The sequence below is a fragment of the Pistacia vera genome, unplaced genomic scaffold (genome assembly GCF_008641045.1).
Source record: "Pistacia vera cultivar Batoury unplaced genomic scaffold, PisVer_v2 Contig208, whole genome shotgun sequence".
NCBI lineage: Eukaryota > Viridiplantae > Streptophyta > Magnoliopsida > Sapindales > Anacardiaceae > Pistacia > Pistacia vera.
In genome coordinates, this window is record NW_022196011.1 from 726,757 (window position 1) to 752,274 (window position 25,518).

A 25,518-nucleotide genomic window follows, 5' to 3' on the forward strand; every position below is an offset into this window, starting at 1 on the left:
TCTAGCGTTACGACGCAGATCAGTCAAATTTGGCTGGACATGCGTCGATCTGGCCTTTTCTGGCCATATCTGTGGTGGATCTGGCCGAAAAAGGTCAGATTGACAGCCATATCTAGTTGTCAATGGCCGCAAAAGGCCAGATCGGCAAATTACTGACCAATTCCAGTCGTTTGTAGGCCGTTGTGACAGATTCCGGCTACCACGAACGGTGGTTGCCGGAATCTGAAAACTATGGGTGAGTGGGGTATTTTTGTTAATTTTAAACTTTTTTTTTTCTATGGGTGTTTATGAAATTAATAAACTTAAGGGGTCTAAAAGTAATTAAAAAAATATATAATAGTACTTCCTAAATAATTAAACAAACTGTTATTTTGGGAATAGGGTATAAATAATAAACCAAACGGACCGTAATTTTTCTTATTCTTATTAATAATAATTTCAGTTTAAAATCCAATATGTAGAATATTAATAAGATTTTTCTTATTCTTATTGATATATATATTTCTTCCGTTTAAAAAACTACTATTTTCAATTGTTTTATTCTTTCCAATAATGTATAAAAAAATTATACAAATTACATCTCCTATTTAATACATGGTTATTAGTATCCTACGATACGAGTCGCCAACGATATGTATTAGAGAGTGTATCATAAATCTTTTAATACGTTGATATGTATCCTACGATATAATACGTATCGATTCATAACCTAAAAAATATCGATACAAATCGATACGAATTTATTAATTTGGGCCAAAGGCCCAAAAAGTTTTTCAGTTCGGTCTGGGTCACTTAACCCGGTTCACTAAAACCTATCCAAATTTACCCATTTTATATAGAGAAAGTAAAAAGGAAGATGTGTTACCCATTTTGCATGATAATAATAACATAAGTGGAGATATAAATATTGACATTAATCTTGTAAATGATATGAATGATTGAAAGTGAATGATATAGATTCTTAATTTTGTGATTAATTTTAATTATGTAATACCATAATTTAAAGCCAATAATATCACAAAATTCGTTAATTAATCTTGGGATTGACATTATTTTTTTTAAAATTATTATTATTATTTTTTAAAAAGTATATCATACGATATAATATAATACACGATACATGATTCGAAAAATTAAGTTTTCACACGATACAATACCTGATTTGACAATCATGATTTAATATAGCATACTTTATTCATTTATTTATTGAACAAGTAATTTTATAAAGTAATAGCATCCAGCTCTAAATTTTAGTTGTTGGATATTGCTTATAGTTGAGTTTCAATCAAATTAAATAGGATATATTTAATTAGTATCCATCATAGTATTTATCTAAGATTTATACAAATATTAAACCTTAGTGCTTATAAACCTGGAGTACGCCCGTCATAGCAATATTTCGTCATTTTACTAGTATAAGAATTATTGGAATCCTTCATATTTCATCATTCTATTAGTATAAGAATTATGGTAATCCTAATTTCGTGAGGATTTGGTTTATTAACAGTAAGTTTAGGAATTTGAAGTTAATTGGTCTGATTTTTTTTTTATTACTGTTGTAAACTTCACTATTTTATTATCAAAGCTCTATATATATATATATACACACACTGAGCTAATCTTCATATACTAAACGACAAAACCACAAACCCATTATGACTTGACCAATAATTTGTAATATTGCACACAAAATTGAATATGTTTCAACAAATATTATTCATCTGAAAAAATGTGGACAAAAAAATCTTCCCTGATAAACCCTAAATGTATAAGAATGGGAAGAAACCAACAGACAATACCAGAATCTAATATGGACTCCGTATCTGCCTATTGATTCAACCAACCTGCTTCATGAATGTGTGTTGCTTCCTCATTCACCAATGGGGGAACTACGATACATTCATGACGAAAGAAAAATGAATATTCTTTCACATTTGAAATTTATGATCATCGTCTTCCTCTCCTACCATTCCCACGATTGCCTCCTCAACCCCCTCGGCCTCGTAACCCTGGCCTATCTGGTTTTCAGCCCTAATGATTGTATTCCTCTCCTCTTTACATGATGTGCCTCTTTGTCCTCCTTATCTTCCTCGTACTTGGCCGAGTTTCTAGTAATGAAAGAAATCTCTCGCCAACCTCCTGGTCCCAACTTCACATCACTTGGGAGACCAGAAGCCTGCCGATCATTTTGGAGAGCCTTCAACCTCTCTCCCATAGGAAGAGCGTCCTCTTTTGCAAGTGATACACGGTTCCAAAATGCTTTTGCAAGCCACTCATCCTTAACTTCATACAATCTACAGATTTTAACACAAGAAAGATGATTAGTAAGGTAACTGAAACAAAAGCCTCGACTCTCCCTCTCCTCGCATAGCTATTATTAACAAAAGATAAATTGAGCGACATTAACCAACCCAGAGAAGAGGCATAACTCTGTATACAATAAGCTATGAACAGATTACCTAGGAGCTCGTGATTTCTTTTTCATCTTATCCTTGCCAAGCTCATCGTCTGATCACTGAGATGCTGCTGAGACATCAGAATCACTCGCGCTTTGATCTTCATCCTCCATTACAGGTTTGAAATGTTCCTTCACCAGAGATGGTTGCTTCTGAGAAGCCAGAGGATGTAGAGCAAGATACTCATATGATAACTCAGCAATTTCATAGTCCTGGGCACAAAAATAAAAAGAATGTGAATTCAAAGGCAACTGGAGAAACAGAAAGGTAGGAGTACAACAAAATTTACATGACCTCATAGAAAATGGAATTATTAAATAAGAAACAAAGTATCATCCCACCAAAAGATTTCAGATTGCTAAAACCTCAATTTTCCCAGCTTTTCTGTTCAATGGGTGAGATACTGAGTATTCAACTTATAACATCCTATGGTAGGCACCAGTTTCCATGAATTCACAAAGAACTGGTTTCCCTAGTTAATATATAAACCTAGAATTCTAGATGCTACAACAATTCAAAGCTCAAATGAAATTTCAAAAGTTTCTTCTTTTGACAGGGAAATACGTTCGAGTTAGTATGCTAATATCAAGTACTAAAGGTGGGAATTACACCTCTAGCTCCTCCCAACAAATAATTAGTATAACCCTCATCCAAAATTTAAACAATTGTAGCCCCTTTGGGAAAAAAAAAAAAAAAGATTACACAAATTTCCACTTCCAAAGTTACGTCTTGTGTATTGCATTTGTAAGATGGTTTGCAAAAAATGTCTTACAAATGCAATACATTATCTTGGGTGTCTTGAAACAAACAAGAATTCTTGCAACAAGCTAATGGAGAAAGCTTTGCTATTTCACAAGAGATGAAAGCTCAGTGAAATGTAACGATGAGGTTAGAACTCATCATAAATAAAACCATTGCAACAAATAATATGAAAATTAAGAAAATTATAATATTAAACTTGACAACAGAAAGTAGAATCAGATAATCATATTATTATACCTTAATTTCAAACATTGCTACAAATCGTTCATCTTTGAAATCATCACTGCCAAGGCCTTTCTTCTTCTTGGATTTCTTCTTAGTTTCGTTGTCGTCAACATCTTTACTTTCATCTTCAACTTCTTCATTTTCAAGGATACGAGCTGCAAGACCGCAGTTAACATTGGGTAATTTCCTTTTAAGCTGCATCAAGGAGGATATATATATTTGTTGAATTCCTAAGATTAGAATGTGAAAACTTAGGAGTTATCTAGGCATTATCTAGTTTTAAAATTTAAAAGTTAGGATAATCCTAGCTTAGGGTTATCAAGATATCTAGAGTTAGTCTATAACTAGAGATGTATGATATGTATTTCTTTAGATGAATAAGAGTGAACAAGTTTTTTCTCTATTTTCATGGCAGTAGAACCAGGCTCTCTGGCCATAGTAATTGATGGTTAAAGTAGCCATGACTGGTGGCTGGCAAGCCATAGTAATTGATGGTTAAAATAGCCATGACTGGTGGCGGGCAGGGTAGGAGCCGAAGTCCACCACATGATCGACATATTTCTTCTTCAGATCTAAGATCTGGACAAACAAGAGTCTAGCCTCATTTAAATGATAACAATTCCATTCAAATTAGTGTTCACAAATTGAACAGAAACAATTATATCCCATGGTCTCAAGCTATGAAGTTGATGGTTCGAGGTAGAGGAAAATTGGGTTACCTGACTGGAGTAGTCAAAGCTCCGAAGGAAGATAATCCAGCAAATGAGAAGTGGGATGCTGAGAATAGTACAATAATGGCCTGGTTGATCAAATCCATGGAGAAGGAGATCAGTCGGTTCTATTTGTTTCTTCCTACTACAAAAGATATTTGGGAAATAGCCAAAGAAACATATTCAGACATGGGGAATTTAGCAGAGATATTTGAGATAAAATTAAGGTTGAGAGAGACCAAACAAGGTAACATGTCTATAACCTAATATTATAGTGTATTGGCTAAGTTGTGGCAAGAGTTGGATTTATTTTGAGGCAGACCGGAGTTGCTCTCAAGACAAAATAAAGTACACTAAGATGTTGGAAAATGAGAGAGTGTTTGAGTTCCTTGCAGGGCTGAATAAGCAACTCGATGAAGTGAGAGGTAGGGTTTTGGGAAAAGAATCCCTACCTTCTATTTGTGAAGTGTTTGCAGAAGTAAGAAGAGAAGAAAGTAAAAGGACAGTGGTGATGGGAGATTTAGCAAGAACTAGCAGTTTGAGTACACAACCAGAATCAAAATCCTCAACACTTGTTAATTTCTAAAGGTTGGGAGACACATACCAATCCTAGTGGAGATAAAAAACTGTTGAGAAGAAGAGAGAAAATCTGGTGTGAATATTGTCATCAACCAAAGCATATTAAGGCTACCTGTTGGAAACTACATGGCACACCATCAAATTGGAAGACAAATAAACCTAGTGGTAAGGGATTACATGCTAATGTAGAGAAAAATACATGCATCTCAGAAAGTTGAGGATCATCCAAGGCCTGTACCATTCAACAAAGAGCAATTAGAACACCTACATAAGTTGTTTAGATAGTCCAATTCTGGTTCTTCAAGTCATTCTTGTTCATTTGCTGAGAATGGTAATTCCCTTATAGCTTGGCATACTAGTTTGGGAACAAACAGACCTTGGGTTATAGATTAAGGAGCCTTAGATCACATGTTAGGTAACTCAAGTGTGTTTATGTCTTATAGCCCATGTTATGGTAATCTTAAGGTCAAAACAGCTGATGGTTCCTTGTCAAATGTAGCTGGTAAAGGATCAGTCCAACTCTCCAGAAATCTTTGTTATAAATTTCGTCCTTAATGTTCCTATCCAATCTTGTAATCTATTATCCATTAGCAAACTAACCAAAGACTTAAAATGTGTGGCTAAATTCTCTTCTTCCCATTGTGAATTTCAGGACTCATTCTCGGGGAGGATGCTTGGCAATGCTAGAGAAGGAGGAGGGCTCTACTACTTTGATGAGAAGGCTAATGTGAATAATCCAACTATAGCATCTAGGTGTAATTCTACCTCTATTTTTGGTAATTTAGAAATAATGTTATGTCATAGAAGATTAGGCCATCCTAGTTTTTCTTATTTGAAAAGGTTGTTTCCATTATTATTCAGAAATAAAAATTCATTATTATTTCAATGTGAAATCTGCAAAATTGCAAAGCATACTCGTCCAATGTATCCAGCAAATCCTTATAAAAAAGTCCAAACCTTTTTCTTTAATCCATAATGATATTTGGGGACCCTTTAGGGTTACAAACATTACAGGATCAAAGTGGTTTATTACCTTCATTGATGACCACACTAGACTAAGTTGGATATATTTTTTCAAAGAAAATTTGAAGCAGGTCAAATTTTTCAGAAGTTTCATTCCATGGTTAAAACTCAATTCCAAACACAAATTCAGATCTTAACGACTGATAATGGTAGGAAGTATTTCAATTATATCCTAAGAAGTTATCTATCCAGCCATGGTATTATACACCAAAGCTTATGTGTAGATACCCCACAATAGAATGGGATTGCTGAAAGGAAAGATAGGCACCCATTAGAGGTTACCTGGGCCTTGATGTTCACCATGAACATGCCTAAATATTTTTGGGGTGAGGTAGTCCTCACAGCCACCTATTTAATCAATAGGCTGCCTTCTAGGAATTTAGAGTTCAATACTCCTCTATTTGTCATCCTTGAAACATTTCCCACCTTTAGAGCCCTCAAATCTCTTCCTTCATAAACTTTTGGGTGTACTACATATGTTCATGCCCATTCTTCGAATAGAGGCAAGTTAGAACCTAGGGCTATTAAATTTTTGTTAGGGTACTCTCCCACACAAAAAGGGTATAAGTGTTTTCGCCCCGTTAAGAAAAGAACGTTTATTTCTAAGGATGTGACTTTTTTTAAGTCTCATCCTTATTTTCCCAACACTTCTCTTTAGGGGGAGAACTTAAATGAAGATTGTTTTTGGGAAATAACACTTCCCTTAAGTCAGAGTTCTAATCCTACTTCCACATCAACACCTCTAAATCTGAATTTACCCCTAACTCAACATCTTCTAACTATACCAGATTCTAAGGTTATAAGTCCTATTTCTATCAGAACAGAAAATCATGAAGTTGTAGGTCAAAAACACATAAAGACAGGGGAAGAATTAGCAAGACTCAATCAGCTATGACTAAAATTTTATTCTTAGAAAGCTGATCATCAAAGTAATGAGCATCTTAATGATCTACAAGGCCAATTATCCCAACCAGAAGAAGTCATTGACTCATAGTCTCTAGTTGAAAAAGGTTTGTCTCCTAGTAAGTCTGAATCAAGAGATGATCTTCTTATAGCTCTTAGAAAAGGTGTTCGATCTTGTACTTTACATCATATTTCTAAGTTTGTATCCTATGATAAATCCTCTAGTGTTCGTGCATTTGTTACTAATCTTTCAACTATAGAAGTTGCAAAATCAGTATATGAAGCCTTGGATGATCCTAAATGGAAAGAGGTTGTAATGGAGGAGATGAAGGCCCTGGAAAAGATTGGGACTTGGGAGTAGGTGAGCTTACCAGAAAAGAAGACTATTGTTGGCTGCAAATGGGTTTTTACAGTGAAATACAAGGCAGATGGAACAGTTGAGAGATATAACGCAAGTGTAAAACCCCTCCCTAGTTGGGTATTTCCTTATCCCTTAGCCATTGAGAGCCTAAAAAATACACGCCTAGCAAATGAGTTTGTTTCAAAACCTATGATTTTGTCTGTTTTGTCTTTGTTTTTTTTTTTTTTTTTTTTAAGCATGATATTAAACATCTCATAACCATAAAATGATTGAAGAAATTTAGCTTCCTACGGAGTTAATATCTTAAGTATATAATATCATTTACTAATATCATTTAACATTTTTCATTCATTTGACAAGGAAATGGTCATACTAGGTTTATTAAAACATATTTACTTCAACATCCATAAAACAAAAACCATTTGATGTTATTTTACAACAAAAAATCAAAATATAGCAAAAGCATTCCTTCATGCGCATGTCATTCCACAATAGCCTCTCCCAGCTTCAAGCTTCAATACTTACTTGCAAAACATTTTAAAGAAAATTCGTGAGGTGAGCGCTAATCGCTTAGTAAGGGAATATGACCATTTATAAACTATTAATGTTCATTATACAAGCATATTACTCAGGACCTTACCTACCTACAAGACATGACCTTCATTCATTGACATTATCAAGTTCATAAAACATGTCATACACTTTGGACTTTCCTCATAAACATAAGTCATAACATAATCATACATAATATAACATAGAACATATATGACTTATGCAATATTCATAAACATGGCATGCCTATTTCTTTTGTCTTTGTACTTGATGTTTTCATTAGTCTGTATTATCCAATTGGATTCATTTGAACCATTACCTTGTTCTTGGTCGTCACCTCAAATGACTCATGGTTTCCACAAAGATTTCATTCCTCTGATCTTGGTTTATACCTCAAGAGACTTGTGGAATTCATTCTTTAACATTTCATAAATTTTTTCATAAGTCAACTAAATAAGCTATATGCATTACCATTATGAATGCAAACATATGGGATAACATCTCCCACGCTCAATCATACTATTCATTCATTTAACATGTACCCTTGGCCAATTGCACAATTCATCAATCAATTTAGCAAAACTCCATGACATGAATATTTTCCTAGTAAATTCATTAACTTAATTCATTCAATTTCTCATACAACACAAGGAATTTCAACAGTAAGATTATTCAGTGGTTTAATAGAAATTATAAAAAAAGATGGGATTTTTTATTAAGGAGGTGGATGTCATACAGTTTGTCACTTTTCAAGCAATTTTTTCCTTATCTTCCAATTCGAATTGATTTTTGGGTAAAACATAAAAGTTTTAGGTCTATTTCTTAAATTTTTAATACCTCAAGAATCAGCTCAATCAGACTTTTATAACTTCAGTTATGACTGATTCAGTGAAGCATGTACAATATAAGTCTTAAAAAGCCAAATTCGAATTCTATGCATTTTTAACCATGTCACATTCATTTGCACATTCATAGTATTTGTCATATCATTCTAAGTATAAAAGGCCATAAAAACCTCCCTTTTTACAAAACCAAAAAGTGCCAAAACATCATCCAACTACAAATCTCTTAATTGGCATAATCATCCTCCATATGCACACATATACCAATCAACACACCCATTTAAAAAATCCATAACCAAAACATGGCATCACACTCAAATTAACATAAATAGGTGCAAGTTTCATCAACTCTAGGTGTTATCAATTGTAGTCATAAGTAGGGATGAGGAGCGAGCTGAGCAGTTCGTGAGCTACTCGAGCTCGGCTCGTGAAAAGCTCGAGCTCGACTAGATTAACTTCGAGCTCGAGCTCGAGCTCGAGTGGCTCGTTTAAGGGATCGAGCCGAGTTTGATCAAGCTGAAGCTCGGCTCGATAGGCTTGTGAGCCTCATTATGTTCGAAGGGCCAAATTGTAAGTTTTGTAACTTTTTTTTTTTAATTTTCAAGCTTTTAAAATGACAAATAGCCCTTCTCACAATAAACTAGAAGCTTGAGCTCGTTCGAGCTCGATTACTCAAGCTCGAGTATCCACCCATACTCGCGAGCTCGAGCTCGGCTCGAACTTGAGCTCGATACTATTCATCACGAACCAAGCTCGAGTATCCAGATACTCGGCTTAGCTCGGCTCGTATACACCCCTAGTCATAAGAGAGATTTTTTTCCTTACCTTAGTATTCAAAGCACAAAGACACTCCTCTTTAGCTCCAAAGGTTCATCATTTCTACCTTACACACATAACCACTTATGAATTTCTCTTTTAACTAAAAATCACAACAAACTAGGGTTTTAAAACTCACCTTAAACCCTAAAATTGAAGTTCTTTAAGTGTGGATGGTGATCTCCTTCGAAATTCAACTTGAAATCCTATGAAAATTGTGAGAGATAGAGAGAGAGCTTGAATTAAAGCCTTTAATGGAGGAAAATAAGACTTGAAGAAGAGAGTTTGGTGTTCTAAGAGTGTTGGCCGACTTAACCAAGAAAAGATCTTATAAATATTTCATTTTTTTAATTCCAAAATGGGATTGGCCATCAAAAGTTAGATATATGGGTCATTTGGTATAAATTTTGCATAGAAGGGCATTTTGGTTATTTTTACTACAACATAATTATTACACTACTTTAATGCCATTTGACTTCTCTTTTCTACTTGGTGACCAAGTAAATCCATAAGATAATTAACTAATTTACCCATAATACACTTTTATGAATACTTCTATAAATTATTGTGAAAATACCATTATACCCCTTGAGAATTGTTTATGCCGTTTAACCCTACTAACCTCCATCATGACCCTTTAATCATATTTATTATCAGTATCATCAATTCCCAACACTTTACAACATTCAGGTCTCGTAATGCATGCAAAATGACCATTTTACCCTTTTATTGATAAAAATCATTTTAAGGGTAGAATTATATACCTTATAGCCTCGGAACGCTGACGCAGGGGTTTACAACAAGATTAGTAGCTAAGGGGTTCACACAAACCTATGGAGTAGATTATCAAGAGACTTTCGCTCTTGTAGCCAAACGGAGCACTATTAGAGTGCTTCTATCTCTTGCTACAAATTTAGATTGGCCCCTACAACAATTGGATGTTAAGAATGCTTTCTTGAATTATGATCTTGTAGAAGAAGTTTATATGGAGTTGCCATCAGGTTTTGAAGGAAATCAGGCTGACAGGAAGGTGTGCAGGTTGAAAAATCTTTACATGGCTTGAAGTAGTCTCTTAGGGCCTGGTTTTGAGAAATTCACTAAGGCTATCAAGAGTTATGGTTTTATTCAAGGACATGCTGATCATACATTGTTTTTCAAGACTAAGGGTGGTAAGATTACTATCTTAATAGTATATGTTGATGATATTATTCTTACAGGGGATAATCTTGAAGAAATGAATATGGTAAAAAAAGTTATTGCTCAAGACTTTGAAGATAAAGGATTTGGGGCAGCTAAGATATTTTTTAGGCATGGAGATTGCAAGGAATAAGAAGGGAATTTATGTATCTCAGAGGAAATATGTTCTGGATTTATTGAAGGATACTAGAATGTTAGGTTGCAAACCTACTAAGACCCCAACTGAACAGAATGTGAAATTTGATGAGATAAATGGAGATACACCAATTGATAATGGGAGGTATCAAAGACTAGTTGGGAGATTGATATAGTTATCTCATACTAGGCCTGACATAACATTTTTTGTAAGTGTTGTAAGTCAGCACATGCATAATCCACAAGAGAAACATCTTGAGGCTGTGAATAGAATCTTAAGATGTCTGAAGAAAGTTCTTGGAAAAGGACTGTTCTTTAGAAGACTAATGAAAGAAATGTGGAAGTTTTCATAGATGCAAAATGGGCAAGTTCAGTGAGTGATAGAAGGTCAACCTCAAGATTTTATACATTTGTTTGGGGGAATCTGGTGACTTGAAGGAGCAAGAAGCAAACTGTAGTATGAAGGAGTAGTGTAGAGGCTAAGTTTAGGACAATGGCACAAGGTATTTGCGAACTAATCTGGTTGAAAAGATTATTAGTTGAGTTAGGAATCAAGAGTGAAGAACCTATGAAGCTATATTGTGACAACAAGACTGCAATTGGTATTGCACACAATCCAGTTTATCATGACAGAATCAAACATGTGGAGATAGATCTCCACTTTATCAAAGAAAAGATAGAAGAGAAGCTTTTGTGTGTTATATATCTACCTACAAGCCAACAGACCGTCGATATCTTTATAAAAGGATTGCCTAGACAAAGTTTTGATAATCTTACCTCCAAGTTGGTATCTTCTCATCAGCTTGGAGGGGAGTGTTGAATTCCTAAGATTAGAATGTGAAAACTTAGGAGTTATCTAGACATTATCTAGTTTTAAATTTTAAAAGTTAGGATAATCCTAGCTTAGGGTTATCAAGATATCTAGAGTTAGTCTATAACTAGAGATGTATGATATGCATTTCTTTAAGTGAATAAGAGTGAACAAGTTTTTCCTCTATTTTCAATATTAATTAGCCGAAATCAGATCATCCTACTTTACCAAAATAAAAGAGTAAGAAAGATGGAAATCCAGGAAGCCCACGGGTTTACATCAGGGAACCATGAACTTATAAAAAAGTCATTTTGAAACAGAACATGCAGTAAGAAATCAATTTTAATTTTTCACACTTGTCTCCTTAATAAATATAGAAATTTAGGGCCTGTTCAATATTATTTTCAAACATATTTATCTCTTATACAAATCTAAAAGTAGAAAAAAGAGCACCCAATAGTATATTTGAAAAACAAAACAGATTGTTCAAAAACTAATATTAATCTCACATGTACGATTAAAAGACATTTTGATATTTCTAGAAAGCAGGGTTTCAAAAATACAAACATTTCTTATTCTGTCTCTCCAAAACACCAGTACAAGATTGTGAACACGCAAAACTCAATTGCTTTTTTCATAGAAAGTTTTATAAAATACTTATGAAACATGGTAGAAATAAAATCCAGACATAAATACTTCTGATACAAATAGTTTTAAGGAACATAAAAACGTTGATTTTAACAATATAAATATTCACCGTAATTCTAGATGCACATTGCTCTTCAAGTTTCCTTTGTTTCTGCTCCTTTTTATGGGTTTCATATGCAAAAGGATACGCTATTGCCTTTGCCTGAAAATAGAATGGCATTAGAACACACACACACACACACACACATATATATATATACCGAAACAAGTTAAAAACGTTGCCATATTGTGCAATCAAAGTATTTGAATGACAATTTTTTTTCATTCCCTCAAACAGATCTGACAAATCTGATTGATTTTTGAATGATCAACTTCATTCACTGTAATTGAATACACACATTCCCCGCAAAAACCCCAGTGAATGGTGTTGATGCGTGATTTTGACACCAACCAAACGCACGTGTGAAATGCTGAGCTGGCCCAAAAGACACACGTGGATGAGAGAGCAATGACGAATAGTGTTTAAAGTGGTTCGGATGCTCAAAGAAGCCAATCCTACGTCTACTGATTTTGTATTAATAATAGTGGCCAGGTTGCGTTCAGCGAGCTGACTTACAAATGATTACATGAGAGAGAGAGAATGCAATTTTTCTTTAGAGAGATTAGCTAATCCCCCAAATGAGAGAGGAGCTCTCAATTTATAGTAGGATGGGTTAAGGTTATGATTATTAAATCTGTGAGTTGGTGGGATTATCCATGCAAATCCTTCTTTATATCCCATTGCCCACCTTTTAGAGCGATTTACGCGATTTGGTGCAGGGATTAGACATGTGGAATCACTCTAGTTCCTGATTGGCCTGACACGCACCCACTGCCCTAATAGAAGCATGTCATTCATGTCATTGCATGACGTGGCTGCCTCTGACTAGCTGTGGACCTACCTAAGCTCTGACTTTTTATGCAGACTGGGTTTCACGTTAGCCCTTATTTTTCAGGCATAACAGAAGTCCCCTAGTTTTTAAGGTTTGAGAATCGAACCTTGGAAACTATAATTCATGTCATGACAAGACGCCTTCAAGGAAATTCTGGTGATTCTGACCTATTTGAAAAGAGGTTGAGACTGTGCTTTTATGCGCGCGACCTGATCTTAGACCATACCAGTGCTTTGATTTCGATTTTTTGAAGTTCACGACCTGATTATACTTGGAATTCTCCTCTGGACAAGGGATTGGGTTGTTTTAGAACTGAATACTCGTCGAGAGTCACGTCGCTTCGCGACCAATGGGTAGAATCGAGGAGTCACGTCGCTTCGTGACTGGCCAGACAAAGAGTGTTCTACGTAACGATCTCTTCAGACGTTACCTGTCATATTTTCGTAATGGATACATTTAATGAAACGCCTTCTGCTCTGACAGATGTGTCATGTGCACAATAAATGCCAGCCATGCGCATTAAATGCATGACATGCTGAAACGATATCCCCTATTAGAGCATTAAATGCAGATTGGGGCACATTTAATGCGGAAGGAGAATGTGCCGTCGCTTGAGTTTTTCAACAAAGAAGGATGACGATTTGGTTTTCTTGGAGCGTGACGGTCACCCTTCCCCGCGGATCTACGACACGTGGTCGCGATCAACGATGAGATACATTTTTTCGCCCAAACGTCATTTGATTTCAGGAAAACCAAGTGCCAATTCTTTTGCTATAAAACCCAGGTTCATTTCAGGCAATGTCACCATACTCATCTTTTTAGAGAGAGCAAGAGACTTTTGCAAACTTGGATTCTTTGCCTTCCAAACCAGCGCGTATCTGTTATTCGAAGCAGAAGGATTCATCTTCATATTACGAGAGGTAAGGATCGCTCTCTGTTTTTATTTCTTACTCCCAGTAGTTGATAATGATATCAGTCTGCAGATGGTTGATCGGAGACGAAATGTTCTTGTTGGGTTTGAGCCATGAATGACGGCTCAAAATGTTAGGGTTTTCTAGGATTTAGGAAGGGAAGTCCTCCACTTCATCGTACAAAATAGTGTACGAGGGCTAAATGATTCCCTGCTTATCGCTTTTACAGACTGCAGTAGAATGGATCTCTCAACGACCAGATTCGAGGAAGGGACCAGTTCGTCTACGCAGGATGTTCCTGCGAGTCCCATTTGAGAGATCTTCTCGGTACTTACTGAGGATGAGCTCGAAAGGGTGATAGACCAATACGCTATCCGTGTGAAGGTCTTCTGTGATAGGACACGCACAGCTCGGTATCCGCCACGTGGGTTGGCCGCGATCTCCGAGGATATCTTCAAGGGTAGGGGGTTGATCCCTTTCCACCCTTTTGTCAGGTCGGTCTTGGATCATTTCGAGATTGCGCCGATACAACTCACGCCGAACGCATACATGATTGTCGTTGCCATGTACATTGTGTGTCGTGAGAACAGGTTAGGCGAGCTAACTGCGTTAGAGCTCGGTTGCTCGTATACCTTAAAAAAGAGCAAGGACAAGGATTCCTACTACTTGTCCAGGCGACCTACTATAGAAACGGGGATACACAGTTACCCTAGCAATGCGGGGGCCTACGAGATAGTTTTTCTTCTTTCGTTATGACGGCCTTTGCCACTTCCAGGAACCGAGTAGGTTCTTTTCCCTTAACGAATTTATTGACTTTGTTTGTCCTTTGCTAACGAGCTGTTTATTTTTCTGGTAGTTAACAAAACGACCAGTTTATAGCTGCTCGTGGACCCGAACAGAATCATAGCTTTCGGTTTCCTGCTCAAAGCGAGTCGCGACGCAGGGCTACTTGTGACAACCGCGAATATGCGGAGATACGGTTTCTCAACGTAGATGCGACCTTAGAGTCCCCATCGAGTAAGTTGCGTTAATTGGGTCTTTTTTTATTGCGTGATGAACTATTTTTACTAACAACGTTCACATGCAGCAACCATGCCTCTGAAGGTACCAAGACAAAGGCAGTTTACTTTCCCTTGAGCGAGGACCGCTAGGATGACCAAAGTTGCTCCCAATGGTCCCCTAGTTAAAGGGGCAACATCAGGGGCTTTGGCGCGTCCTGCTGAGACTTCCCAACCTTCGGTGGACTCCCTAGTCTGACCTACGGGTGCTTCCCAACCTTCAACTGCTCGCTCGAAGCAAAAGACAACGGCCCAATGACCTAGGAAGAGGTGACAGATTCGGGCCAAGGAGTCAGAGTCTGAATTGGAGGATCTGGGCGTTTAGCCCGGAAGGTCACAGCCAGGCATTCCCACTGCTTCGGGAGCATCTAGAGCAAGGCAAAGTGAGGTCTCAGGCACTAGAAAGAGGTCGGGTAAGGAACCGATGGGCGAAACCTCTACTGGGGGCACCGGCAACGGCACTCCAGTGTTAGACTCGATGGGACAATTGTCGGATCATTTGCAGTTGGTAGTCTTCACCCTGCTAGAGTGCAGACTCGCAGAAGTATTTGAAGAGTTCGTGGGTTATCAGTCCAGTACTTAAGCAAGGTAAAACGAGATGTCCTCAGCGAGGACTTTGCCTTTTCGTTCTTGGTAGGAAACTGACATTATTCTTCTTGTTCACAGGCTCTGCTCTCCATGCAACTATCCCTGCAAAAGGTTTGACTGGGAGCCATAGCGGGAGAGGTCGCGCTGAAGGAAGAGAATGCGCGGCTCAAGCGGGACCTGGAGGCCATCGAAGCAGAAAAGGAGCTATCCACTGAATCGACGAACCAGTACCTGAACGAAAGGAATGCAGCTCTTCACACGGTGGATTTTCAAAAGACCGAGCTCGAGAAGCACGGGAAGGAGATAAAGGAACTCTAGAGGACTATAGCTAGGCTCTTCAGGGAGGTCGGCGAGAAAGACCAGAAGCTTTAAACGACCTCTCAACGGGCCTTACGAGTAGAGCAAGAGAGGTAGGCCTCTGAGAAGCAAAGGCAGGCTCTCGAGGCCGAACTCCAAGCAAGTCAGGGAAGAGTTGCTTTAGTGACCGAAGAGATGTAGAGCCAAATAGCGGAGATTAAGGCAAAGGCTGTTGAATGGACGATTGAGTCCATCTATGCCTTGCGGTCGAAGAATCCAGAGATTGATATGTCTGATCTCCCAGAGGATTGGCAGGAAACTCTCATATCCATGGCGTGGCGCGGCTCGACAATGAGGAAGCAGCGAAGGCCGCCCGAGGATTTGATCAGGGAGAGGCTTTAGGATACGCCCTGGAGAAGCCCACAGCTGACCAGGCGGATGGCGACCAGCCCTAAGATGACGAGGTCGGACCTCCAGGAGTTGGGGATCAGGGCCGATAATTGTAATTTATTTTTGGGATCTTGTTCGCTGTACTTATTAATGAAATACATCTTTCTTAATCTCTTGAGCACTTACGATTTCTATACCCCATGTTATATATGAGATCGCATTCTAACCGTTTATAACATTAGAACAAGTCTATACGAATATGATTATAACACGTCTATGCGAGCAAAATTACATGTGGAAAGATTATTACAACAGAATAATACACTTGTTATTTACAAAGATTGCGAGAAATAAAATCTTTACAAGGACAGACTGAGTTTGAAATTACTGATAATATGGTCAGAGCTGCTCAACATTCTAAGCTCAGGGTACTTCGGAACCATTCAGCCTTTTGAGATAATAAGTCCCTGGACTTATCACTTTGGAGATGCGGTATGGACCTTCCCAGTTCGATCCTAAAACTCTCGCACTTGGTTCTCTAGTACCAAGAAGAACTTCATCCAAAACAAGGTTGTTAACCTGGAAGTCTCTTCTCTTGACCTTAGAGTCAAAGGACCTCTTCACCCGCTGCTGATAGGCTGATATCTTAGCTGAGCCTTGCTGCGATGTTCTTCAACTAGTCTAGACTTGCACGCATAAGCGCTTCATTGTCGGCTTCGTTGTACAGGTCCCTCCGAAGTGAATCGATTCCTACCTCCACAAGAATCATCTCTTCGCAGCCATATGCTAGCAAAAAAAGGGTTTTAGAGGTAGAGGTTCTCGGAGTTGTTTTGTATGCCTATAGGACTTCGGGGAGGTCTTCAGCCTAATTCCCCTTGGCTGCGCCAAGCTTTGCCTTCAAAGTGTGCTTGATGGTTTTGTTGATAGCTTTAACCTGACCATTTGCTTGTGGCCTTTCGATTGGGGCAATTTTTTTATGAATATCCAGCTCGTCGTAAAACTGTTTGAGCTCCTCGTTGTCGAATTGTTTACCATTATCTTAGATAAGAGTATGAGGAATCCCATAGCGGCACACAATGTTCTTGACGACGAAGTCCTAGAGCTTTCTGGTCGTGATCGTGGCTAATGGTTCTGCTTTGACCCACTTGGTGAAGTAATCCACCGCAACCACGACATATTTTACTCCCCCTTTACCAACTGGCATGGGACCGGTGAGATCGATCCCCCACATGGAGAATGACTAGGGGCTGGTCATGGTTATCAGCTGGTGGGAAGGAGCTTGCGGTATGTTCGCGAACCACTAACACTTGTCACACCTTTTGACAAAGTTGTAGGTGTCTTCTTGGATTAGGGGCCAATAGTACCCTTGACGAACAACTTTGTTGGCAAGAGATCGTGCGGCGGTGTGATTACCACATATCCCTTCATATATCTCTCTCATGATGTAATCTGCTTCTTCGTTAGTCACACATCAGAGGAGGGGGCCATTAAACCCTTGCTTGTACAACTGGTCTTCGATGAGGTTGTAACGAGCAGATCTAGTTCGGAGGGTCCTTGCCTCGACCTTGTCGTCGGGCAAGGTTCCATCTCTAAGATACTGAATGATAGGGGTCATCCAGGAATCTGATGCTATTACATTCACGGCCTGCTCGACCAGGCTGATACTGGGGGTCTCGATGAATTGAACAGGAATGCTCTCCGGTGCATCTGAGTCCAATGACGAGGGTATCCTTGCCAAGACATCTGCCACAAAGTTGCTATCTCTAGGAATCTGTATGATCGTGAAGTGCTTGAAAGACTCGAGTGCGGGCTTAGCTTTCTTCAGATAGCTAATCATATTTTCTTCCTTGGCTTGGTACTCTCCCAAAATCTGGTTAACGACCAGCATGGAGTCGTTATGGATATTGATCGCTATTGCACCTATTTCTCTAGCCAACCACAGTCCAGCGAGCAGAGCTTCATACTCGACCTCAATATTGGTTGCCTTAAAATCGAATCGGAGAATGCCATGAATGCGAGCCCCTTTGGGACTCAAAAGGAAAAGACCTACCCCAGCCCTCTTTCTATTTGATGATCCATTGACGTAGAGGATCCAGGTTGATAGATTTTGAGCAGTTTCCTGAATGACTTCGCTGGGCTGTTGCTCCGACTCATTCGTCGAATGATATGAGAATTCTGATATGAAGTCGGCAACAGCCTGCCTTTTGATAGTTAATTTCGGTCTGTACTTCAGATCGAACTGACTTAATTCCATTGCCTATTTAAGCAATTTACCTGATGCCTCCGGCTTCTAGAGAACCTGCCTGAGTGGTAATTAGTCATTACATGAATCGTATGGGCGTGAAAGTAAGATCACAATTTTCTAGAAGCGATCAGCAGGGCATAGGCTAACCGTTCCATTTTTGGATACCGCATCTCGACATCCAACAGACGCTTGCTCACGTAATACACTGGCCATTGGATCTTGTCCTCTTCCTAAACTAAGGCTGCACTGACCGCGAACTGAGAGACCAACAGATACAAGAGGAGGATCTCCTACAAGAGAGGCTTGGATAGGAGAGGTGGCTTCCTAAGGTATTCTTTGATACTCTGGAATGCCTGTTCACACTCAGGAGTCCACTCAAAATTTTTATTGGCCCTTAGAACATTGAAGAATGGCAAGCAGCGATCTGTTGCCCTCGATATGAAGGGATTGAGTGCCGCTATTCGCTCATTGAGGCTCATGACCTTTTTTTGTTGGTCGAACTTTTCATATAAAGGAGAGCTTGGATTTTCTCGGGGTTGATCTCTATTCCCCGTTGGTTAACCATGTATCCTAGGAATTTTCTCGAGGATACTCCGAATAAGCACTTGAGGGGGTTTAGCTTCATTCCGTAGCGACATGCGCTATGTGATCTGAAGCGACATGCGACTTGACCAGCATATCATCTACATAAACCTCCATTGATTTTCTGATCTGTTTAGAGAACATTCGGTTAACCAGTCACTGGTAGGTTGCGCTAGCATTCTTGAGGCCGAAGGGCATAACTTTGTAGCAGTACAACCCCCGATCTATAACAAAGGACGTATGCTCTTCGTTCGGTCTGTACATCAAAATTTGATTGTATCCCAAGTACGCGTCCATAAAACTCAACAGCTCGTGTCTGGAGGTGGCATCCACGAGCTAGTCGATTCTGGGTAGGGGAAAGCTTTCTTTTGGGCATGCCTTATTGAGGTCGGTGAAGTCGACGCAGGTCCGTCATTTACCATTGGGCTTCTTTACTAGAACGGGATTGGCAACCCAGGTCGGATAGAACATTTCTTGGATGAATCCATTTCGAAGGAGATTATCTACCTCAAGCTTCAAGGCAACATAGTGCTCCGGATCCATCGCCCTTCTCTTTTGGTGAATCGGCTTGGCTTCACTGTCAATGTTCAGGGCATGGAAAATAATATTCGGGTTAATCCCGACCATATCTGCGTGTGACCATGCGAACACATCGATATTCTCTCTAAGGAAGTTGGTCAGTTCAGTGGCGAGCTGGGGGTTGAGATTGCTCCCAATCCTTAACACTCTGCTCGGCTCGCTCTGGTCAACCGATACTTCAGACAGATCCTCAATTGGCCCATTGGAAGGGCATTCCTGAATACAAGGATCCATATTATCCTCGACCGGACCAGGCTGTAGCTCGATCTAGCTGATCGCCATCGCTTGTCGGGAAATGCCGCGCAAGATACCTTTCCCTTTGCATGCCATCTGTACTGCTTTTACATAACAGTCGCGAGATGCGCGCTGAGATCCGCTAACTTCCCATATCTCCATCGAGGTGGGGAACTTCATCTTCAGATATTATATCGAAGTGATCGCCCTGAAGTTTCTCAGCAGAGGTCGCCCCAAGATGCCATTAAAAGTGGATGGGCAATCCACTACCAAGAATTCAGTTACCTTAGTCACTTCGTCAAAGTCACCCAGCGTGACTGGAAGCGAGATCATTCTTTGGGGATCAGGTGGTCCCCTGTAAAGCCATATAGGGGGATCGAGGCGGGCTTCAGGTCGGCCTCGTCCAAGTTCATTCCTTTGAAAATTGCCTAGAACAGGATGTTCATGGCACTTCCGTTATCCACCAACATTATGTGGACGTTATGGCACCTTATTAGGGGCGTGATCACAAGAGCGTCATCGTGTGGATGATGCAATCGAACTGCATCCTTTTTGGAGAAGGTAATTTCCTCCTCCCTGCGAACCTTTTGTGGTAGTCGCGACATGCTCATCACACTAATGGGATTGTGATGGGCTGCGCGAGCATGTCTTTCCTAGGCACCTTACAAGTTCTCCACGAGATACGGTCCCCCAAAGATCATTCTGACGCTGCATATACCTTTGTGATCACGACGGTTCTTTCCTGGTTCCCCTTGATTTTTCTCCTGTGCGGGAGTGGAGTCATCAATATATTCCTTGAAATGCCCCTGCTTGATGAGGTCTTCGATTGCCTGTTTGAGAGCTCGATACTCATCGGTGTGATGCCCATTATCCCAATGAAAGCGATAGTATTTTTTACTATCTCTGGCTGATGGGGGATTTTTAATGGGCTCAAGCTCTCCGAGCAGGTTGGCTTCTTCCGACTTGTCAAGAATAGCCGATACATACGCATTCAAAGGCGTATACTGATTTATGTCGTGATTGCGATGAGGAACTGAAGCATAAGACTTTTTAGGCTCATAGCGCGGTTTCTTTCCTTTCCGTTGATCATCAGTAGCCCATCTGCGATCAACTCTCCTACTTTCCCCCCGACCAAGCACACTACCTGAAGCGTCGTGGTCGTGGCAGTGGAGCGCCGCCACGGAATTTTCAATACGGAGGTACTTCTCCGTAAAGTTATAAAAGCGAGTGAGGGAAACATCATCCTCAGCCTGTAACTCTTTACACAGGTCGGTCTGTGGGCAAACTCCAGCTATGATGAGAGTCCGAACAGACTCTTCGGGAGTTTGAGCTACTTTATTAAGTTCTCTGTGGAATCGGTCGATGTAAGACTGGAAGGATTCGTCCCTCTCTTGCCTTATATTGCTGAGGTAGCTCAAAGGCATTGAGAATTTTTGGTTTGCTTGAAAATGCCTTAAGAACGTCGCACTCATATGAGGCTACGAGCTGATCTTTCCCGCTGGGAGTGACCTGAATTATCGTTTGGCATGAGAGGTTAGAGTTACTGCCAAACAACGACATTTTGCCAAATCTAAAACCTGGTGAAGCTCCATCAGGTCATTGAATTCATACAAGTGATCCTGCGGATCAGAATTTCCATCGAACGCCCGCATGTCAAGCATTCTAAATCTTGATGGGAGAGGGGCGGCTAATACTGCCGGAGAAAAGGGAGACATTGCTGCGACTTACCCTTGCTCGTTTTGCTGAGCTTTTAGCTGATCCAGAGCTCGCTGTAGCTCCTCAATCTGAGGCAGCGGAGCTATTTGCGGATTGCTTTCACCCATGCGAGTTCGCCTCTCGCGATTGCGGTTGAGGAAAGTCCGGAGGTCAGATTCCTCTTCGCCTTGGTCGGCAGTTCTGGTCGCTCTCGACACACGTTGGCTAGAGTCGTGTGATGGCGATGAATGCTGCAGGGAATTTTCACAACCTCCACGGTGGTATGAACCACCCCACGGAGTGTGGGAACCTCCCGCACGACTATGATCAGGATTGTTTCTCTGGCGGTGATGAGAATCGCCCCACCCAGTACTTTTATGGGGTGTTCATGTGACATGGCGTGGGATGGCTCAGGCTGCGACCTCTCACCGAGTCTTAATGCCATGGGTATTCTACTCAGGACGTGGTCGATGTTCGCCGGCCTTTTGGAGCCCTTAGGCCTTTTTTTTTGCCACTTGCTTACCCTTCTTTCGGCACGCTGTAGTGCTCGCGGCATGGGCTATCGACCTTTGCCGCGCTTTCGCGCGACCTGCAGGCGTTTTTGGCTGTTGCGCCGCCTCATTTGATTCAGGTGGCATGCCCCGGTCCAAACGGTCCAACCTTTGGTTGACTGTTTGGAGAGTATTGTTGAACCTCTCCAGCTCATGATGACAGGGTCAAGTTGTGAAGTTGAAGGGATATCCCCTACGGCATTCTGGGGAACTGAGGGCACCTCGAGAGAGGTGTCCTTCTGTACTTGGGGGATCTCCTCAGCACCATGATTGGTTCGCTCAGGTTCAAATCGGCGAGCCATTTGCTGTTATAGGACCAATTAGTTAGAGACTCTCCTGATGAAGGACGAATACTAAATCAGACCCTCCTTCTAGCGCCAAACTGTTGATGCGTGATTTTGACACAAACCAAACGCACGTGTGAAATGCTGAGCTGGCCCAGAAGACACACGTGGATAAGAAAGTGAGAGTAAAAGCAATGGAGAACAGTGTTTAAAGTGGTTCGGATGCTCAAGGAATCCAATTCTACGTCCACTGATTTTGTATTAATAATAGTGGCCAGGTCGCGTTCAGCGAGCTGACTTACAAATGATTACACGAGAGAGAGAGAATGCAATTTTTCTTTAGAGAGATTAGCTAATCCCCCAAATGAGAGAAGAACTCTCAATTTATAGTGGGATGGGTTAAGGTTATGATTACTAAATCTGTGAGTTGGTGGGATTATCCGTGCAAATCCTTCTTTATGTCCCATTTCCCACCTTCTAGAGCGATTTACGCGATTTGGTGCAGGGATTAGACACGTGGAATGACTCTAGCTCCTGACTGGCCTGACGCGCACCCACTGCCCTGATAGGAGCATGCCGTTCATGTCATTGCGTGACGTGGCTGCCTCTGACTGGCTACGGACCTACCTAAGCTCTGACTTTTTATGCTGACTGGGTTTTGCATCAGCCCTACTTTTTCAGGCATAACAGATGGAAAACAAAATAAACCTTAAAAAACATTCTTGAGTTTCCTAGGACTGTCTATATATTCCATGAAAACTGAAAATAGATATTCACTGAAGCAACCTCACCTTCTTATATAGTCGATAATGAATAAAGAAGCCATGCATGTAAGCTCTTAGAAGATTGGTGCCAATCAGACTGGTCAAATTCAACTTTTCTAATAAAAAACTTGTAGTTATCATGTATGGTTGTTTGTCCACCTTCCTCTAGCTCTTCCTGTATAATAGACCCAAAAAAGAAAAAATCAGCACTCCAACTCAAGATTCCAAATGAAATGAACAAAAGGCAAGGTAAGAAGCAAATAAACTAAAATTTATAACACACCGTCATGTTTTCCATTGGAGCACACCATTTGGGACTAGGTCCCAAATCAGGTATGAAGTAAGCTGGTACCTGGCTGCTATCTAAAGCCAGCAACACCAACCCGCTGTCTTTGAACACACATATATCATTTATCTTCCCACCTGATGGTTCAATCGGGGTCCTGCCTTCTTCCTGACAATGATGCAAGATCAAATAAGGTATAAGAATAGATACTAGTACTAGGAAAAATTAGAGAGAGAAAACATGCATATCTATTATCTATAATATAATCATCAAATAAGCACACATTTACTTGATGTTGCATCTATATTTTCCTCGTCAATAAAGAACTTAAAGATCTATCGCTCTTAACCATAATTATAGTTGAATGTTAAGAACCTTGCTATTTGCCGAAATATCTTGTCCAAGTCAATAGTCTTGGTCCACAAGCTGCCAGTAACAAGATCAACAGTATGCCTGACCAAAAGCTCATTTATCTAAAATAGTTCGGGGTGGTGCCATCTAAATTTCTCATTTTTCTATGCTTTGGTCACTACCCACCACAATGGCAATGTAAAAGGTGTTGGGCAAGAAAAGTACGTTCATGAACACTGTAAGTCAAATTAATTTAGGACAAGACAAATCTCTAGTACCAACGGATGCATTAAAAGAAGAGAAAATATAAAGTGGAGAAAAGAATTAGATGAGACTGGAGAAAAATAAAAAAGAGAGAAAGCAATCCAGTCGTTCTATTAATGTGGATTCAAACAGTGCCTTACACAAATAAAAGTTACGAGGCCCACCTATAGTACTAAAAAGAAAGAAAGAAAACATGATTGAGTTCAAACAACATATTAAATCTAACCCAAAATGATAATAATCCGATTAAAAAAAGTAATATTCTTAAATATCTAAAATAGATAGTTCCTAAAATAAAAAATTAGTCTTGGGTTTCTTTTATTGACATCACTAAGACTTTTGAAAACAAACTCAAAATATTACTAGGACAATTGAACAATACATATAAATTTGCATTATATGAGAACCACTTTTTTTACATCAATGGTTCAATGAATACATACTAACCGCAACAATGATTACCTAATTTAAATAGAACACAAAAAGATTATATCATTTGCAGATTTAACATTAATCATGCGAACCGAAGAAACAATTAAATAACTACGATGATATACTTTACAAGTTGAAGTTCTTTGCTCCTCCACCGGTTAGTACTCAACTATGATACTTTCACAGGAAACAAAAACAAGAAACATAGAGATGTTCACTTAAGTTTATTAATCCATGAATACAAGCGTTCCAAACAATACAAGTTGAAACCAAAAATAAAAATAAAAACATCTTACTGTCTCAGGGTCCCATATTCTGACAACACGACTGTCTGTTGTAATTAAATTTGGTCGTTCAGTGTTAAGACTATGATGCCACTGAATATCCAATATTGGACTCCCATACCTGCACAGTAGTGGCAGAATTTACAGACTAATTGAGTCCAAGCATGCGATAAAAGATAACACATACACATGAAAAGCAAGTCTCACATGTGATCCTCGATTCGTATAGGATATGAGGATCGCAAATCATAAAGCAACACCTGCATTATAAAGACTATTTTAAAGCCACACTCAATTATTATAGCAAAAGGATGGAGAGAAACCTAATATCTAAATATGGAAATTACACAATGTAACAAAAATAATCAAATTAATGCAATTATATTCTTGGATGGAAATCCTCCAAAAGTTACTTCCCAGATCATCTTCTCGAAAGTTCAAAGCTGAAGATTCCTAACTGTTCTTGTATAGATTCTGGTACCCACTGCAAGTGATGAGTTTACCTTGTTGGTAAACTCCTAGTCCACACTGGTAATTTTTTCTTTTAAATTAAAATACATCTTTTGCTTCTTATCACAATTTTTTTTTTTTTTTTCATCTAGTTATACAAGAATAAGTAAGATCTAAGCTGATAAACAGCCTATACACCTCAAAGTTATTAGAGTTGACCAGCGAAAATATCGTCATAGTTTTAGAATTGAGTAATGCTGCAATTACCGAAAGGAGCACGCCGAATTCATATACTGAATAACGTGACGAAATCCTCACCAT

General features: G+C 39.5%; 1 pseudogene; it reads right to left on the minus strand.

Annotated features, from left to right (window-relative positions):
• Nucleotides 1-1,986: 1,986 nt before the first annotated feature.
• LOC116129153 lies at nucleotides 1,987-25,518 on the minus strand (annotated as a pseudogene).